The sequence below is a fragment of the Panthera pardus genome, unplaced genomic scaffold, assembly GCF_024362965.1.
Source record: "Panthera pardus isolate Hobbes unplaced genomic scaffold, ASM2436296v1 HiC_scaffold_16, whole genome shotgun sequence".
In the NCBI taxonomy this organism is placed as follows: Eukaryota; Metazoa; Chordata; class Mammalia; order Carnivora; family Felidae; genus Panthera; species Panthera pardus.
Genome location: NW_026526721.1, coordinates 141,468,666 through 141,489,982, shown reverse-complemented (window position 1 = coordinate 141,489,982; position 21,317 = coordinate 141,468,666). Strand labels below are relative to the sequence as shown.

At 38.2% G+C, this 21,317-nt stretch overlaps 1 long non-coding RNA gene across 1 annotated transcript in view; it reads right to left on the bottom strand.

Moving 5' to 3' along the window:
* Positions 1 to 661: 661 nt before the first annotated feature.
* The window catches only part of LOC109251385 (uncharacterized), a 254,942-nt gene continuing 234,286 nt past the window's right edge, over positions 662 to 21,317 (bottom strand). Inside the window, exons 5-6 of the long non-coding RNA XR_002073499.2 lie at positions 873 to 978; positions 662 to 780 (exon numbers count right to left, since the gene is read on the bottom strand). This is a non-coding gene — a long non-coding RNA (uncharacterized LOC109251385). The remainder of the gene's footprint in view (positions 781 to 872; positions 979 to 21,317) is intronic.

Sequence of the window (21,317 nt, the reverse complement as noted above, 5' to 3'; positions counted from 1 at the left end):
AAAGAACTGTAGGGCTGGGAGAGCTCTCAGCTTGTCTATTTGTGAAATAAGTTTGGAGATGGGGTAGAATGACAGCAGTCCATAATTGAGTCTATGGGGAAAATACAGGTATTCAGGGTATGCTTTAATGGGTAGTTCTGGAACGCATAAACAGTAAACTCTTGGATTGTCCGTGTGGTGATGACACAGACCATAGCTAATTATCATTGTATTCCCAGAACTGAGAACAGTGACTAAAACATAGTAGATGCTCAAAAAATGTCCAAATCATTTATGAGTCATAAAACAGAGTACACGGCACTCTGTTCAGGAGAATGAGAGGTGAAAATTATTGCAATGATTGCAATGAAAATAATTGGCTCCACCAATTAATCTGGCAAAGACAGGACTAATTAGGGTTTGAGAAGAAAAGATACCACTGGGATACACTGTACTTTTGGAGGAAGAGAACACTTGGAATGACTTTCTGGCTCTTTGGAAGAGTGCTGGGTAGGAATGCAAAAATACAGAAACAGGAATAAGTATGTGGTGTCAGGAGGATAAGACATCAAGCTAAAATGATGCAGAAGGGTGATGCTGGAGCCTAGTGGAAGTCCTATTGAAAAAAAAAACGCTAGGGCCGTGCATGCATGCACATGCATGTACACACACCCAGGTGGAAGGGGGCAGGGCTTGACTGCCAGTCGAGAGAGTTCAGCTTGGGCCATAAGGCCCAAGTATGTGTGAGAGGCTTCCAAGCAGGCAAATGACAGATGCAAACAAGGTTTAAGCAAAATTAACCTAGTAGAATGACAAATGGAATGGATTCAGAAGAGGCTGGAGAAAAAGGAGTACAGGGCTCGGGACATAGTAAGAATGTCTTGGGTACTTACTCAATTGATGCACGAAGCCAAGGAGATCAATGTTGAGCAATGTTGATTGGCCATGGAATATACACAGGTTCTTTGAATCAGGTGCTTTTACTTCAAGGGGTATATCCTATGGAAAAAAAGTAAAGAGGTGAGCAAACATTTACCTACCTGCCTGTGAATTTCAGTATTCTTTGGACAATGGTTAACAAAATTATGGAAAATTATACAGACTCATAAAATGATACATACCTACAATAACAAACTGGAGTTAAAATTATTTTTACAAAGAATAATCAGGCTATAAAATTCTAAAGTCGAGGATTAGGGTAAGTAAAAAGCCAGGATATCAGGCAGGTGCCCCATAATCTCTTCTGTGTTCACTTTTTTTCCCCATGGATGTGGGAGGTAATCATCAGGGGGGAAAAAAATGGTGCTGGACCTTGGTAGCTCAAGTCCAATTCTGAGAGATATGTGCACTGATGTCAGAGACTGTGCTATAAAAATTATTCTTCTTCAAGGGAAAGTTTTAAAAATCAAAAAGAAAACATATAGAGAACTAAAGACTGAGATCTTGGGAAGAGATCAAAGTTGGATAAAAGAAAAGAAAGCTGAATGTATGGAGAAAAAAATCTTTAAAAAAAGGATGGTGGAAGGGTGCTGAGAGCACAAGAATTTAAAGAAACAAGAGTAGACAATGGAACCAATACTGTAGAAAGAAGTATGCAAGTTGATGAAAAGCCTCTAGATTTGAAGTCATCAGTCTTTTATGAAGTCCAAGGATCTTAAAAAGTATAATTTTCATGAAGTTGGAAGACCAAAATTTCAAAATTTTCAGCAAAGGTCAATGGTTAAAAAAAAAATCTATATGCTGCCTACAAGAAACTCACTCCAGATCTTAAAACACACGGCAAGTGAAAGTAAAAAGATGGGAAAAGATACTCCATACAAAGGGAAATGGAAAGAAAGCTGGTATAGCAACACTCATACCAAACAAAATAGACTTTAAAACAAAGGCTGTGACAAAAGACAAAGAAAGACATTATATAATTATAAAGAAGTTAGTCCAAGAAGATTATACAACATTCCTAAATAATAATGCACCCTGCATGGGAGAACCTAAATACATAAAGCAAATGTTACAGACATAAAGGGAGAAATTGACAATCCAATAAATTCAAGAAGACTGAAATTAAATTAAGCATCTTTTCTGACCACCCTGGCATGAAACTAGAAATCAATTACAAGAAGAAAACTGGAAAAAAGCCACAAACACATGAGGACTAAGTAATATGTTCCCAAACAATTAACAGTTTAACAAAGAAATCAAAGAGAAAATTTAATAAAATACCTTGAGAAAATGAAAATGGAAACACAAAATCTCTGGTACACAGCAAAAGCAGTTCTAACAGGGAAGTTGATAGCAATACAGGCCTATCTCAGGAAACAGGAAAAAACCCAAATAAACAATCTAACACTATACCTCAATAAACTAGAAAAAGAACAAAGGCTAATGTCGGTAGAAGGAAGGAAAAAATCTAGAGCAGAGCAGAAATAAATGAAATGGAGACTCAAAACACAATAGAAAAGATCAATGAAACTAAAAGTTCGTTCGTGAAAAGATAAACAAAATTGATAAATTTCTAGAAAGAGTAATCAAGAAAAAAAGAGAGAGCGCCCAAATCAAAAAATTTGAGAAAATAAAAGGAAATGGTACAACTGACACCACAGAAATGCAAGGATCATAAGAGATTACTACAGTTATACACTAACTGAAAAATCTAGAAGAAATGGATAGATTCTAGAAACACACATTCTAAAACTGAATCACAAAAAAATAGAAAATCTAAATAGACTGATCACAAGTAATGAAATTGAATTAGTAATTTAAAAACTCCCAAAAATCAAAACTCAAGCTTTAAGAGATGAACTCTACCAAACATTACAAGAGTTAGTACCTATCCTTCTCCAACTAGTTCAAAAAAACTGAATAGGAAGGAAAGCTTCCAAACTCGTTTTATGAAATAGGATTATGCTGATACCAATACCAGACAAAGACACCCCCCCACACACACACACACATACACACACACACACACACACACACCCACATTATAGGCCAGTATCCTGGATGGGCATAGATGCAAAAGTCTTCAACCAAAGATTAGTAAGTCAAATTTACTGATTTGTGATTTATTCCAGGGATAAAAAGATGTTTCAGCATCCACAGATTAATCAGTGTGATACACATTAACAAAAAGGAGAATAAAAATCATATTATCATCTCAACAGATGCACAAAAAGCATTTGACAAAATTCAACATTCATTTATGATAAAAACTCTCAACAAAGTGGGTATGGAAGGAACATACTTCAACATAATAAAGGCTATAGATGATAATCCCACAGTTAACATAGTACTCAATGGTCAAAAGCTAAAAGTTTATCCCCTAAGATCAGGAACAAAGACAAGGATGCCAATTCTCACCACTTTTATGCAACATAGTACTGGAAGTCCTAGCCACAGAAAATAGGCAAGAAAAAGAAACAGGCATCCATATTTGTAAGGAAGAAGTAAAACTGTCATTCTTTGAAGATGACATGATATTATATCTATAGAAAACCCTAAAGACTCCACAGAGAAACTATTAGAACTAATAAATGAACTCAGGAAAGTCACAGGATATAAAATTAATAGACAGAAATCAGTTGTGTGTCTATATACAAACAATGAGCTATCAGGATGAGAAATTAAGGCAACAATCCCATTTACAACTGCATAAAAATGAATAAAATACCTAGGAATAAAGGATATGAAAGATCCAAGGATATGAAAGAACTGTACTCTGAAAACTGTAAGAACATTATGAAAGAAATTGAAGGTGGCACAAATACAAGCATACCTCGGAGATATTACAAATTTGTTTCCAGACACCACAATAAAGCAAACACCATAATTAAGCTAGTCAAATGAATTTTTGGTTTCCCAATGTATATAAAAGTTATGTTTACACTTTAATGTAGCCTCTTAAGTGTGCAATAGTATTATGCCTAAAGAAAGCAATGTACATACTTTAAAAAATACTTTATCACTAAAAAATGCTAACCATCATAAGAGCTTTCAGCAAGTGGTAATTACTGATCACAAACCACCATGACAAATATAAGAAGAAGAAAAGTTTGAAATGTTGCTGGAATTACAAAAATGTGACACAGAGACATGCTATTGGAAAAAGCGGTGCTGACAGACTCACTCGATGTAGGATTTGCCACAAGCCTTCACCTTAAAAAAAAAAACAACACAATTACATGTGAAGTGCAATATGGTGACATACAATAAAGTGAGGTATGTGTATAAATGGAAAACATATTCCATGTACATGAATTGGAAAAATTAATATTGTTAAAATGTCCATACTACCCAAAGCAATCTACAGATTCAATGCAATCCCCATCAAAATACCAATGGCATTTTTTCACAGAACTAAAAAAAAGAAAAATTTGTATGGAACCACAAAAGGCCCCTAATAGCTAAAGCAATCTTGAGAAAGAACAGAGCTAGAGGTATCATGCTCTTGGGTTTCAAACTATACTACAAACATATAATAATCAAAACGGTATGATATTGGCACAAAAACAGATACATAGATCACTGGAATAGAATAAAGAGCTCAGAAATAAACCCATACGTATATGGTCAATTAATCTATGACAAAGGAGGCAAGAGTATACAATGGGGAAAAGACAGTCTCTTCAGTAAATAGTGTAGGGAAATCTGAACAGCTACATGCCAAATAATGAAACTGGACCACTCTCTTACACCATACACAAAACACATTCAAAATGGATTACAAATTTGAATGTAGGACCTGAAAGCATAAAACTTCTACAAGAAAACATAGGCAATAAGTACTTGGACATCAATCTTAGCAATATTTTTGGGATCAGTCTCCTCAGGCAAGAGCAACAAAAGCTAAAAAAAAATGGTATTACATCAACCTACAGCTTTTACACAGGGAAGAAAAAAAACGAAGAACATGGGGGATTAACAAAACGAAAAGGCAAACTAGTGAATGGGAGAAGATATTTGCACCTCATACATCCAATAAAGAGTCAGTATCCAAAATATATCACTTAACATCAAACAACCTGATTAAAAAATGGGCAGAGGACTTGAATTATTTTTCTAAAGAAGACATACAGATGGCCAACAGGCACATTAAAAGATGTTCAACATCACCAATCATCAGGGAATTGCAAATTAAAACTACAATGAGATATCACCTCACACTTGTCAGAAGGGCTAAAATCAAAAAGACAAGAAATCACAAGTGTTGGCAAGGACGTGGAGAAAAGGGACCCTTATACACTGCTGGTGGGAATGTAAATTGGTAAAGCCTCTATGGGAAACAGTATGGAGGTTCCTCAAAAAGTTAAAAATAGAACTATAATACAATCCAGCAATTCCATTTCTGGGCATTTATACAAAGAAAACAAAAATACCAATTTGAAGAAATACATGCACCCCTATGTTTATTTTGCGATTACTTACAAAAGCCAGAATACGGAAGTAACCTACGTGTCCATCAATAGATGATTGGATAGTGTGTGTGTGTGTGTGTGTGTGTGTGCGTGTGCGTGTGTGTGTGTGTGTGCGTACACACTGGAATATTACTCAGCTTTAAAAAAAAGTGAAATCTTGCCATTTGCAACACTTGGATGGACTAGAGGTTACTATGCTAAGTGAAATCAAGTGAAAGACAAACACTGTATGATTTCCCTTGTATGTGGAATCTAAAAAAATGGACAACAGAACAAAACAACCTCACAGATACAGAAAACTGTTGGTTAGCAGAGTGGGGAGGTGGTGGGGTCCAGGCAAAATAGGTGGAAGGGATTAAGAGCCACAAACTTCCATTTACAAAATAAACGAGTTAAGGAGCTATAATGTGTAGCATGGGGAATATAGTCAATAATACTGTAATAAGTTTGTATGGTGACTACACTTACAAAGATCATTTGAAATGTGTAAGAGATCCAGTCAGTATGGGGTATACCTTAACCTAGTAAGATACGCTATGTCAACTGTATTTCAATTTAAAAAGAAAAGAAAATAGATGCAGAAGAAGAGAGAACCAGATTTGAGCTGCTGGAGGCAGGAGGATGTCAGGAGGTAATGATGATTGTAAAAGCTCACAGCCCTGCTGCTGAGGGACACCCTTGCAGTTGTCCTGAAGGTACCGTCACGTCATCCTACCGGACCTTCACAGCAGAAAATATAAAGGCAGTCGTATTAGACCAGACGAACTGAGGATTACTTAGGTGTCTTACAAATGAGGAAACTGAAGCTCTGTTAAAATTAAGTCATTAGTTACAAAAACTCTGCCCAGTGAGGGATCCTCGATCAGATAGGTAAAGGGTTTTAGCTACAAAAACCCTTAATTTTCTGTGTGATTTGCAAGAGAAGTCATAGACTATCTCACAGCAGTGGTTCTCAACCAGGCTATGAGTTCGTCTCTCAGGGGACACCTGGCACTCTGCAGATCTTTGGTTGTCACAACCGGCAGCTAGGGTGCTACTGACCTCTGGTGAAGACAGCCTAGGATGCTGCTAGACTTCCTATGATGCACAGGATAGTTCCCCACAGGAAAAAAAAAAATTACCCAACCTAAAATACCCATAGTAACAAGATTAAGAAACTGTTCTGGAATATTATGTGAGCGTCCATAATAAAATCTGATTTCTAATTTTAATAAAACTTAATTGTGAGGCTAATCTGCAGCAAGTTTGACTTTGACATTAGTCCATCATTTCAGTATATTTACTTTTCTGAAATCTCATTTTGTCTATTTTTGGAATCTCAAATGTCTAGAGTGAAGTCCTATGGAGAAAGACAAACTCCCCGATAAAGTATGTATTAATTGAAGAAAGGCCCCCGGGAGTTGGACTTATACTTACAAAATTGCACACCACTGAAAACTGAGATGTACCAAGGACAAAAGTCACTGCACAAATCAATAATCTCCTAGGGTAAAAAAATGCTCGGCTCTGCATGGATGTTCTGTTTTCACCTTAAGATTCATAATTGTTTGCCATGTTGATCACCTCCGTAGGGAAGGAGGAGGGGGGAAAATCTATTGTGTCAAAAGGAGTCATAGAGTTTTCTAGCTGACTGGAACAACACTGGGGTGGAAGCAGTAGTGAAAGTGTATTTCACTGGTACAGATGGAGGACAGAAGATTACAAAGGACGTGCCATCCTTAACCAAAGTCTGGGTTTGTTCGACTTCACGCGGCTTTCTTCATAATGTCTCCCTGTTCTTCTTAATACCCCGTTATTAATCTCAGCGTGCTAAGGAGAATTTTCTTTTTCCTCTTTTCATTTTGCTCTCATTTTTAGTTGCAGGAAAAGACATTGTTTATCGTATTAATTCTGACAGGAGTATACATTTAAATGCCACATTGGGGCTTATGTACATTTATATTCACACTGCATATACGCACAGGGGTGAATATCCTAGAACTATGTTAGTGGCAACATATCATTCTTCTCTATTAATAATTTCAGAAGAAATCTTAGATCTATTAAATACTCTGGTTTGGACTTCATAGATACTTAACAGAAAATTTAGTTATAATCATTGATAAATGCTTGTTTAAGATGCATACTTTGTTCTTATAGGTTCCCATAGATTTTTCGAGTCTCCTCCCCTTATTAAATTAGACCATCGGCCATCCCTAAAATATTCTTACTGAGGTAACATTTAATGATGTCACCTATGTTTTCGTAAGATCACTAGAACAACCAGGTGTTTGAACAATTTATAAGTCAAGGCATCATTCCCTATGTCACCCAACATCCTTCCTTTATACTGATGTCTGATAAATCTATCTTTATGTTATAAGTGACTATTATGCAACATTGGCCCAGGTTACGAAATGCTAGTTTTTCAAATTCAATTTTAATAAACCTACATGTGATTGTAAAATACCTATGTAAATAGGTGAACAGAAAGAGGACAAGGAAAATAAACAGAACAGGCAGGGAAGGAAAGGGGCTTTTAAGGATGAATTAGGAGAGCATGGCTTGTTACCAAAAGATCTCTAACTGCTTGAAACTTAAGACAACTCTGAAAGCTCATTTGTTTTCTAAATAAGGACAATTGTGTAAAATAAAACAAAAATGGGAATTTAGACCTGTGAAGAAAGTCACAACGAAAGTTAGTTTGCCAAAGTTATGTCCACAGTACAAAGATGCAAAGAAAGCATGTCTAGCTCACGCTACCCATGAGAAAAACTTAATTGGTTTAAGGGAGAAATGAAACACTGGAAACTTCTCTAATCCTGACCCAAAAAAGGCAGGTAGGGTAGGCAGTAGAGCTCATTAACAGAACTGCAAGGAGCCTGAGTGAATGTTGAGACGATTTTAGAGAAAAATTTTAATATTAATGAAGTAGAAACAATTTTAGTTTTTTTTAATGTTTTTCATTCCCTCATATTTTTATATCAGTTTATTATTTATTAATCATTATATAAAGATGCATTTTGGAATCATAAGTACACGATGCAATTTTGTACATAACTGGACAATATCTTAATCATTGCCTTGAATTATTTCCAAGAACTGATTTCACCTTAATTATTCAAGCATCTATGTTGCAGTCACAGCTCAGAATCCTGTCACCATGGTCACTTGGTAGTGTTCCTCGTTGAATTTTCATAATCAGGCCATATCAAGTTTCTTAACATACAAATTATGATCCCTTGCAAGGTGTTTTACTCAAAGTTCTAAATCAGGGATTCACAACTGATGAAAACGTGACCATGTAATCCAAGATGACTTCTTTAATTTCTTTAGCCACTTTTTATTTACAGTCAAACTCTGCCTAATTGAGATAACTCTCTTACCATGTGCCTAATATCATCTACTCCTGCTTCCTTGAGCCTTCTTGGATCTACTTTTTTTTTAATGTTTATTTATTTTTGAGAGAGAGAGAGCACACGTGACTGGGTGAGGGGCAGAGAGAGAGCAGAAGACTGGAAGCAGGCTCTGCACTGACAAAAGAGAGCCTGATGTGGGGCTTGATTTGAGGAACAGTGAGATCATGACTTGAGCCGAAGTCGGAGTCTTAACCATCCACCCAGGCAGCGCCTTCTTGGATTTACTTTTAATTGTTATATCTAAGTGTATAAACTGCCTCATGTAGAAAATAAACAAAATAAATACCACGTTTGATGTTTTCAAGGAAGCAACTATACTCAGATTAACATCTATAAGTGATGAATAATTCAGACATAATCAATATTTCCATTCATATTAATGCAAATTAGCCATGCAGATTAATAAACCCGGCAGGATGAGGATGCAAAAGAAATTGGTTACACTTAAAAATATTATACCCTGAAAGTAGAGGATCATCAGTAATAATTGAAATTGTGACCCAAATCAGTAATATTATAATTATCTGGGCTCTTAATATTTCCTTCCACAGGATACATTAAAATGTGGATAAACTAGGTAAACGTGGGAAGTCTGAAAAATTCATGCACTGCTTAAATTATTTTGCAGAACAATGGATTTTTAAAACGTATTTGCAAGTTTCTACATGTTCACATGTACTAGAATTTCACAAACTCGTCCACGTTAATGTGGAAGATGTACCTCAATTAGCAAAAGCATATATACTGTAAAGATGCTTAAAAGAGCGCACCAGAGTATATATGGTAACTACAACCAGAATAACAATGAGCTGTCTTTTAGAAGTCCCAAGGGAGACCTATTTTTAATGACTAGGAGAGAGAGATTCGCAATTAGCATATTCATTATGTGTATGTAAATGCCTGATTCCAACAGCTGCTTAAGGGTGTTAAAAAACAATTTGTTCTATTAAGCAGTTTAAATATTCTTCTTAAAATCTTGTTTACCTGTTTCATTTGCTGAACAATGTCCTCCTTCAGAGGACTGGGGGGTGGGGGTGGGGGGGGGAGGAAGATGTAGATTGCCTCTCCTGCTGTCATTTCTTCTCTGGTGAGATTCTTAAGCAAAAAGTGAGAGGTAGAGGCCACAGCTCAACGGTAATATTTTGGTGATTTGCTATGTTCTTTCATTAAATGCAGCGGCATTTTTTCTCTCTGGCAGGGATATATTTTGCAGTGGTAAAGATCAGTGCTCTATACTGCGCCACCTCTCTTCTAGTCATGGATGTCTGGTAAAGCTCAGAGGAAAAAAGGTGGAGAATTTAAGACAAAGTACCTCTTTTTTTCCTCCAGGATGCTTGCTAAACAATCACCGGTGACCTTCCTCCTGGCACCCGATCAGCTCAAGTCTCAAAATGGATGCTGTGAGAGTACTGAAGGCTTTGAGGTCGGTCCCCTACTCTAGGATTCCAATTACATTTTATTCTTAAGCAAACAGAAGTGCGAGTCTTGAACAGAAAGCCCAGCTGTAGGCCCCAGTATCTGCTCTAAGCTCCCTCATCTCCCTGTTCCTCTCCCTGCGGGAAAACCAGGGCAAACCACCCCTTCTGCCAGTTCCTGTCAACCTGTGAAAGCAAACCAGTGTTAAGTCTCATTCTCAGGATAAGGACTGAAATCCTTTAACTTCCACCCAACACCCATTCCCTTCCCTCTACCTGTAGTCCTTTGATGTAGCCCAGGGCTTTTCAGACTTCACCATGGCCTTGTTACAATGCAGATTTTGAATCAGGAGGAGGCGTGGGGCCTGACATTCTGCATTTCTAACAAGCTCCCAGGAAGGAGGTCTGGTGGATGGACCAAACCTGAATGAGTAGCAAAGGGGCTAGCGCTGAATCCCAAGTCCCCTGATTTTATAATAGTAAATATAACAGTAGCCATTAACACATATATTAAATACATATACAGCACTTAGTTTGCTATTTTCTCCATGAATGTGGTAACTGAGGCAAAGACTGTCAATAATATGAGTAAAACCACACGACGAAGGACAGAGTCAGGTTTCAAACCGAAGCAGTCCAGCCCCAGATCTGCTACATGGTGGGTCCAGATCTGCCAAACTGTAAGACTTTCTGGTTTTCCTTTCAGCCTCTGGACTTCAGCTTTCCTAAGGTTTGCTGTTTCCCTTGTGCCTCTGGCCCCAGCATCAGCTAGTTCTATGGCAAAATATACCTAATCAACCTTCTGGAACCATTGGACAACTACTCCAAGGAGATGGGGAAATAACAAAAAAGAAAAGGTGCGGACTCCCTTCAGTTTAGACTGAAACATTTGATAAACTTTTGGGACCTCTGAACATGTACTTCTCACTAGTACTAATCAGACATAAATGATATAGAGGCAATCAACAACTCTGTTCTTTCTACCCCAAAGCTACATTAGCCCTCTCTGCACACCAAGTCTGGGATTTATTGGATAATATACTGTGGGATCCCAACATGTCCAATTGTTGGCAGAGTCCTTTAATGGCATTGACAGTTGTGATGGCCCAAGAAGAAGACTTTAACAGAATGACTGCCACCTAATCTGTGCTATTAAAGAAGGAGCCATCAGTGATACTTCAGTGGACACTATAATCTATGGCAGATGGATAAATATGGTGACACAAAAGTAAATAGCACCAGTAAACAGTCACCAAGTCATGGAAAATGTACATCCCACCATATCCAGTTGTGCTCAGGCTGGGGAATCCAATCACCATGATCTGTATGCTGATTCTAGGATGTAGATTGAAGCTCTAATGCAGGGTCACCTTGAGAACTGTATTCTTTTTTCAGAAATCATAATTAAGGAGTTGTAGCACTTCTCTCATAAGATACTCTTTGACCTTGAGTATTTCTGTGACAGTGGAGGAACATACTACTCAAAATCTCCAGGGGAAGATGCCTCAGGTACTGGCATATTTGCAACAGGGTTCATAAGAATACCTCCTGTGCAAGACAGAAGGGGTCTCTCGTTTTTGGTATAAAAATAGCCAGCAAAAATGCTTCATGTATTATTTTTCTACAGGGTCCTTTGCCCGTTGTCCTAATTCTAATGGACTATGTTTATTGTCCCCCATCTGTTTCTAGCATTCCCAGTGTATAGCCACACCATTATTTATGCCCAGAGAAATATGTTTGCAAACCTCAACTTTGACAATGCTTCTCCATTGCTATTTGAAAAATGCTGTTCCATCACATACCCAAAGACTCAACTTTTCAGTTTGAAATGTATATTGCCCCTGAAATATTCCAATGGTTCGTGTTCTTTTTCAAAAGAATCCCAAGACTGATACCGTGTTTTGATGATGTCCTGAATGTGAATGCAACAGAAAGGGAACTGAAGGAAAAATTTTAAACAGCCCACATTGTTTCCAGCCGTCTCAGAAAGAAGAAAAAGAAAAAGATGAAGGGAGAGAGGGACTGAGGGGAGGGAAAATGAATAGGATCTTCTAGAGCTGTCTTCCTAAACAGCACTGCTGATATTGGGACAAACTGTCTAACATATTTGCAGTGTGTTCCTTCACTCAGTAAATATTTACTGAAAACATTCTACTTGCCAGACCGTTTCAGGTGCTAAGGATACTGCAGTGAACAGGGCAGACGTGATCCTTGCCCGTAGGAAGCGTATAGAATAGCAATTCATGCAATCCATCTTCAATGTACGATGAAACCACTTCAAACATGTTTTTAAACTAGTTTAGTTCTTCTAGGGTTTTTATTTCCTGCCACCATTTTCTTTTCGGAGACAATTGTTCTGTAGATCCTTTCAAAAGTCTAGTGAATACTGAATACCACATTTGCACAAAATCATTCTTATTAAACCTATCCTATTTGGAGGCACTTAGCAAAGAAACAAGCTGGGAGCCCTTGAAGTTGGTGAGGCAGAGTTAGAATGGCAAAGCTGAAAACAGAAAATGGGCCAACATGATATACTTAAAACAAGAACGACAATAAAGGCTGATTATAGCATATTACATACAATATTTTTTAACTCCCATTACAACCCCTATGCAAGCACCTTCATTAAAACCACTTTTGAGCAATACAAGAGGATTCTCAGAGAGGGTGAATAATTTCACGATATTTTACGATAGTAAAACAAAAGCCAAGGCTTAGATCAAGCCCAAGTGCTCTAGTCCAAAGACAAAAATCTCAAATGACATGATATGCTGGCCTCTCAGAACCTGGCGTACGGTGAGAGAAAAGTAGAACAGGGACCAAAGTCATCTCTTAGTCAATTAAAAGAAGATGCCAAGTTCAAGAATAATAGAGATTAATAAATCAGATGCCAAAAGCTAATCTAAAATTGTAGATGGTAGGGGTTGGAAATGAAGTAAGGCGAACAGCAAGCCACAAAACCCAGAAAAACTTTCTTGGGTTAACATTCTCTGACAGGGTCCCTTCAGAAATCTATGGTGTTACCCCTGAGCGTGTACTCCAATCTCCAAAGCTGTGCCTTCCCACCCCAGTATCTGGTAAATCCACAATTTCTTACCACTAATGCTTCCCTATAAGATATAGCCACTGAGTTTAGTCACAAAGTAGTGTTAGTGAAGTGGCCACTACTTTTCCAAAGTCACTTATCAAATACAATGGGACACAAAAGGACTTTTCTATTGTGGTGAAAGCTAAAGGAGTCCCTCATAAACTCTACAACTCCTTTTAAATCTCTACCAATGCTAAGTCTATAATAACTGGAAAAGGGGGAGGCGGTAATTCCTTACCCTTAAGTATGTCACAGCATTTGCAGGCCTGAGGACTTTCCCAGGTGCTTTGGATAATGCAATTCTCTGTGACGTGGGAGATAAATATAACCCAGAATCATCTAGGGCACTTCCTCTAGCAACTTTAATATATAGACACACACCCCCTTCCCCAATACCTTTTTCTCATTGAGCAAATGATATAAATAACTATTTGGGATCTTAGATAGGCCTTGAATTATTTGTGGAAAGGGTGACCAATAGTGGAATTTACTGAGAAATTCAAGAAAATGTACAAAGCATCAACATGAGTTATCTGTCTATAAGGATACCTGCCAAAGAAAAATCACATTATTCCAGAAAACTTTATCTTGGTCATATTAGATGCTGTATATCCAGAAATAGACCACACAAAAACACTGACACACAACAAGGTTTTCTGATTAGAAATTAATGAACAGAAAGTCTTTCTGATTCCAAACCCCTTACTTTTAGCCTTTATACTGGACTGAATAGACTGATCTGACAAAATGAGAAATACAGGCTGTATTTTATTGAGGTAGATAGAGTGAGCAGTATTTTAAGGTAAAGGGTAAAATAATGGAGCTGATTTTAGGTAAATGTGTATGTAACTCTAGAAGTAGAGAAGATTACTCTAGGGGAGAAGGGAATGGAGACAAGATTTGGAGCTATTGCAAAGATATAATATCTTAATCTATAGTTTCCTTTTAGTTTAGATTTTCCTACCAGCTTATTCTCAGCCCAAGTCCTTCACTACCTAGCCTCCTGAAAACTCTTTTTATCCCTTCCAACCAGTTTCTAATTAGCCTCATATTTGTCTGTCAAAGTCTCCCCATCACTCAGTTCCAAGTATTTTCTCTGTTGGTCTTGCCTTAAGGCAAAGGACAACGATATGGTTATAAGGTGCTCCAGGTAACAAAGTACCCCAAATTTGGTTTCCTTCATGATTCTGTGGGTCAGGAGTGTGGGCAGGGCTTGGATAGCTCTTCTGTTCCTTGGGATATTAACTGGGGCCACTCAGCAGTACTCAGGGGGTGGCTATGATGGTCTGGAGAATCCAAAATGGCTTCACATACTGAATGTGTGCCTTGGCAGGGATGGTTAGAAGGTGGACTCAGCTAGGACAACTGACAGGAGCCTCTAGTATGGGTTTCCCAACATGAAAGTTTCAGGGTAGTCAGACTTCTACCATGGCAACTGGCTTTCCCCAGAGCATGTGTCCCAAGAGAATCAGGCAGAAGCTGCATGGCCTTTAGGTCTTTCCTGATCTAGCCTTGGAAATCATGCATTGTCACTTCTGCCATATTCTATTGGCTACAAGAGAGTCATAGGCCAGCCTAGATTCAAGGGGAGGAGAAACAGACACCACCTCTTGATGGCTGATTGGCCAGGTCACATGGTAGAAGAGCTAGTAAGATAGGAGATGATGTCGTGACCATCTTTGGAAAATACCCTCTGCCGCAAAAACAAAGAATTGAAGTCAGGCAGGGCTGAGCTCAAATCCTACTTCTTTCCCTTAATTGTGCAACTCTTGGAGAGTCACATAATCTCACAGTTTACATCTTGTCCTATAGAATGGGATTTAGAAAATGCTACCTCTCATGGTCAGATGATTAAATTAAATGAGAAGATATACACAAAGCAGCCTGACTGTAATAAATGCTCAATTGTGTATGTTTTTTTTCCTCCCTGCCCTAGAGCCTATAACACTGCACAAGACAACCCCAAATAATCCTTCTAGGACAGAGGTCTTCATTGCTTTCTTACATCCAGTGATTTCTACCAGCTGACTCATTTCTACTCTTTCTCTCTTTTGATTTCCCCTTCTTTTCTATACATTTGTTCAGAACCTCATCACCCAGGATGCTGACAAATGGATTGTTCGCTACAAATCAGCCCGCACAAACACATCCATTTCCTCAGGAAATTGTGAGGAATCGTGAGCCGATGGAAAAAGTCATATTCAAAAACTTATATATAGAATAAGGAATCTGTTTATCCCTTGACAAGGAGCAAAATTTCAGACAAGCCCCTAACTCATCACAAATTCTAAACGTATAGGTGCATATTCCAAAAGTATACATTATGGTGCTAGTTCTCCAGTATGTGGTAAAAGGACAAATTCCAGTTTTAATACTGAATGTAATTATTGAACCATAGTATAAGATTCTGTGCAGAATTTCAAATCCAGCCCTTCAAAAGCACTGACAGTAAACTTGTTAGGGTAGGTTTATGAATCTTGTACAATAAAAGCACCATGCTCATTTCTTTCTATTGTATATTGACAAAGTACTTTGATTCTTCCTTCCTTCCAATCTTCCTTCTTTCTCTCACTTTTCTTGCTTGCGACAAGATGCCTCATTGTCAGCGATGTATTTATATTCACTCATTCTCTGGAGCACATCAAATTGTGATGAAACACAAAATCTGGGCCAGCCCAACATGGGGCAACCCTAGACTCATTTTTCTTTTATTTGAATAATACAGCAAGGAGCGCTGATGGAAGTCAGTCTCCTGTAGCTCGGCTCTCTAAATGTTCTGCGACATGGTGGGAAACCTGAGTGAAATGATGCAGATCAATACAACTGTCCTAGGAAAGTGTTGTGATGTTTTCTTGCCGTCACCCATGAAACAAGCTTAAAATCATTGATGATTCTTTTTGCTGGAGACATGAAGCCGCATTTGGTTACTTTGAAGAAACCAGAGAAAACTCACTAGGACAGTGGCCGAGATATCTTGAGCCTTATTCTTCATAAAACAGTATGAGCTCTGAATACCAATCAGATCAAAAGATGACTTCGCCAGCGGGGGTCTTGAGCCCAGAAATGCTCAATGCGATCAAGAACAACACCGAACAGTGCTCTCCGGGGCACATGCCACGAACAGTCACATAAACATATATAGTTTCCACCATCTTTGTGTTTTTCTTCGAAGAAAGGCAAAGATAACCATACTCCTTTCAATGGCTTGTCTGCATTCTGTCCCATCAAAGTGTGCTGGCAGTCCTGTTGGAGCAGAAATGTTGTGGCCTCAGACCAGGAATAATTGGAAACTAATTTACCATGGAAATCTTAATGATATTTGAAATCACAGATGAGTGCTTTAGGGAGATAACAGAAGGAATATTCGGAGCAGACAGCAGAGACACCAGTGACTATCAGAGTTTTTTTCCCTTATGAGCTACAAATGGCCCCCGTCACTCTCTCCTGTGCCCAAACTTCTTCCAAAATGACTGATGTAATTTTTTTTAACTAAGTTTATTTTCATTGTACATGCATATGGAAAGGGAATTAGGTAGTGCTGAACAACAGGAATACTTCTGTTCTCTTTACCTTTTGTTCACCAGGTCTGGCCTGTAGCCATTTGTTGGCGGAGAAATGGGTACAAAAGGCTGTCCTGTTACATTTCATAGACTGATAGGCTTAGAAGGGCCTCACAAGCTGGGCTGGTACAGAGAGGACCATCTTGAGGCTTAGTTGTTGTTGTTGTTTTTCCTCACCTAACAGCGTGCCACAGAGGCAGGTCTCGAACTGCTCAGGGCCATCTTGCAGAAGAGCAAAATGGAGACCAGATCCAAGTTTTCCTGTTTCCCCCCCAGCCCACATAGATTCGTCATCATAATGACTCCACATTGAATCCATTCACTCTGAAACCCAGAACCATCTTTTTCTTCTCAGTTTGCTTAAGTTCCGTATCTCAGCATTGGAGGAAGGACAAATAACCCTGACATTTGATGTTAAATCTCAAATGTAGCCTTCTACAACACTTCTCTCCTGCTCTGCACTTTTCTTACTCCACGAAAATACAAATTAGGAACAGGGGCTGCACTTTCTCATCGAGGCCCTTCTTTCTCCTTGGGTCTAGTGGAAGAGGTCCAGATGCGAGTTTCTGAGAAATGTGATGCTGTATGTTTCTATTTTTCTGTTAAGTAGATGCTAAGATGCTTGAAAAGTACTCATTAGTGATATAGAAGAGACAGTTTACTTGATATAGCAGCATTGTCAATGGTTAAGAGCCTCGGCCTTGAATCTGGCCTGCCTGAACTCAAATCTGGGTTCTCCTACTTCCGCTGACCAGCTATTTCAACTGACTTGTCTCCGTTTCCTTATTTCTAAAATCAGGATAATAATATTGCCTTGAGGGGTTATTGACAGCATTGACTGAAAATGTGTATAAAATCTTGTCAGAGTGAATAGCACATGATATGTGCTCAATAAATTTTCTTTTTATCCGAAGTGAGTACACAGTGCATTTTATTGGGTGTGACAAATGCATGAGCACAGTACATAAGATTGCACAGAAAATGAGGTTCCTCAGTTACTAAATACTAAGAAAAGGTGTGTGTTGAAATTGGAAGGGCGAAGTGAGGGGTCGGGGGGTGGTGAATGCAAGAATGAGGGCTGACCTCCAGGGAGTTCAGCCAGATACATCATAGCCTGTTGTCACACGTCACCATTGGACCAGTGCCCCAAGTCTCTCCTGGAGAAGATACATGACACACAAAAGGGACACATGAAAATACTACCCCAGAAATACACCAAAGCCTTAAAATGGTCAGAACCAAATCCAGCAGGACATAATCCACCACAAGGGAAATTCTGCCCAGTCACAGACTTTCAAAGAGAAATGTTCATGCAACAAATACTTGGTTAATTCTCCCACCTAGATTCAACACATGGTCTCACAATCAGCAAGGGCTTCCTGAAAGGGACAGGAGATTTCACATTTCATCTACTCTCATCTGTGAAGTCGTTCTTCCATGTGTGGCATTAAGGGTGGGAATGGAGAAGAGGAGGCTTCTTCTTAACCTCCCCAATAGGAGAGAGGAAGGATACATTTTGCCTTAACATTAAAGATATAAAAAACGTATCAAGGACAACCAGGGAAAATTGCTATGTAATGGCGTAATATTTTAAGCTACATTTAAGTTTCTTTGCTACTTTACCTAAGTCAAACAATTAAAAGAAAATAAAAATAACCCTTACCTTAGCTGTCTTGTCTATGCAACTAATGAGTGCACGGACACCCATCGTAGTTGTCTCAGCTTTTGCCCATCTACAAACAAGTGATTCATTCATATACTTTTTTTTCCTCTGGTGCCAAGAAGACATCCTCAAACTGTACTTTCTGGAATGTATGCAGTCAGGGGTGCCTGGGTGGCTCAGTCGGTTAAGCATCCAACTTCGGCTCAGGTCATGATTTCATGGTTCGTGAGTTTGAACCCCTCATCCAGCTCTGTGCTGACAGCTCAGAGCCTAGAGTCTGCTAAGGATTCTGTGTCTCCCTCTGTCTCTGTCCCTCCCCCATCATGCTCTGTCTCTCTCTCTCAAAAATAAACAAACATTTTAAACAGCTAAAAAAAATTAAAGAAAAGAATATGTGCATTCAGACGTTTCTAATATAATGCTAGCTAACAACTACAGCAGGAAAGAACAAAAGACAATTCTTTATTCGCTCTGTTCATATTTCTACTTTTAAAGCTAATTCTAAACCTACCAAACTACCCTTATTACAGTCGTTTTGAATACAAAAAATTGTATTCTCCAGTGTTACACCAGTGCCCTGCAAACCAAGGTGATCGATTATTTCCAAGTGGTAATAATATTACTGGTAAAAATAGGCTTTAATTTGACAAATAATTAGCTTTGCATTCAGAAATGGATAATAAAGCACCACACTAAAAGGCAAACTGTTCTTTTTTCTTTCCCTGCTGTGGATATTAGGAATATTTCTTTAGTCGTATGAAACAATACACAAATCACTTATTTTATTACTTTCCCAAGACAGGGGGTCTCAATGATTGAAATACTCTTAAGCTAAGAATTTGCCTACCTAATTGGTGATTCAGAACTAACTCCGTTTTTCTGAATGTTAATGTTGGGAGTCCTTCTAAAGACCAACCTGCTTTGTACCTTTTAATATCCTTCCTGATCTGGCTTCTGACTCCCTTTTTAGTTTCCTATCTTACCTTTCTGCTTCTTGTGTTTCCTGCTTTGCCGTCTTAGCCTTCTTTTGGGTTCCTGGGACAAGAAATGCTCACTTCTGCCATGAGGCCTGTGCACATACTTCCTCCCTCTTTCTGAATCAGTTGCCTTTACCACAGACCCCTCGTTGGTGATGGTGAAATCTTCCCTTAGCCTCCAGACCAGTAGTCTTTGTTTAGCATTTTATTTTAGATGTGGCATCTAACGTGGTGCTCAATACGCATACGAGAAACTCAATAAATACCTGCTGAATGAATAAATGTCTTTCATTTGGGGGGAAACTCATCAATCGTCTGGCATTTTTCCAGATAGGGATCCAATCAATGCCATTCTAGCTATACCAGCCTTAGCAAACACCGAACAGATTACAAATTAATATCTATTAAGTCTTATGAGGCAATATATCACGTCCACCCAATTTCATCTCCCCTGCTAAATGTATCTTTTGTTTAATGATGCAAATTTGATGGGGACATGGGATCAGGGTTCGTCAGTAGCCTATTGCAAGCAATGCACTAATAGAATTAGCTCTTCTGTAGGTTGTTAACTTCTGTAATAATGTTACCACAAGACAGAATGTAATGCAGAAATGGGCAGAGATGAATCACTTTATATGTTCACTGATTCTCAGGGCACTCTATCGACTCTGGGGAACTCTAAGTGCAATATCCGACAGAGTCCTAGGAAAAGAGAAGGTATTCTGCCACCTAAAACTCTCTCTCCGACCCTGTGGTTCCTAAAGAAACTTCCACAAGTAGTAAAAATTGTCAACTCATGATCCAGCATTTTTGGAAGACCTGCCTCCTCACACAAAAGCAGGATGTATGAAAAACCTTCATTAAGTTCACCCCACATACACACAAAATTTTCCCATGGTCTTAAAACAGCTGTCAAACTCCTCTGTACTCTTTTCTCCTACCACAAAATGAGACTAACATCCACTAACCTTAGAGGAATATTTCTAAAGTATGAATCAACAGAACTGAGAAATTATATATACGTGTTATTATAGAAATGTCTAAAATGATTAAGAAGGAATTTGTTTCAGCTTCACAAATCTTTGCAGCTTTCCAACATCATGGAAAAGTTAGCAGAAATAAAATACTTCATGACATTTCTCAGAAAATAAAAGAGAAGAACATAAATTTCAGAGAAATAAGAAAGTGTCACCAAGAAAAATGCAGAGCAAAGATTTAAAATAGAACTTCTGAAACTTAAAAACAAACCCTTTGGATGCCTTGGTAACAGTAATGATAATATTCAAAATGATTAATAATAGAGCCAGTACTCAAATAATGTGAGTACAAGCAAGGCATTCATGGATAATGTCACAATAATAGTAGAGTCACAACTTAATCTGGGATAGAAGGCTTTTTTTTTTTTTTTTTTTTTTTTTTTTAAGAGTAAAGCCTATTAGGAAAACCAATCTTGCGTCTTGTCAGGACAATTGTGCTCTCTTTTTCTTCTCAGCTTTATTTATTGTAAACAATGGAAAAATGAAGCAGCATATTATTAGATTGTTTTCATTTTTCTTCGTTGAATTTTGTCTCCCCATGGCTAGTACATAATTTAGTTCAAACCTTCACATAGACATAATTTTTAAGGTATGCTTTTCCAAGTATATAGTTTTGGTTCCTTGGACGTCTGAATCAAATACTTGGACAACATTCTTAGGAAATTTAGTCATAGGTTTGAAATTGTGACCTACAGTCCACATCAGGCATGTAAACCATGACCTGTCTGCTCCTATTTATCTAAGACGGCAGAATCGTCATCAATCACAGAGGATTATCTATTTTCTTCA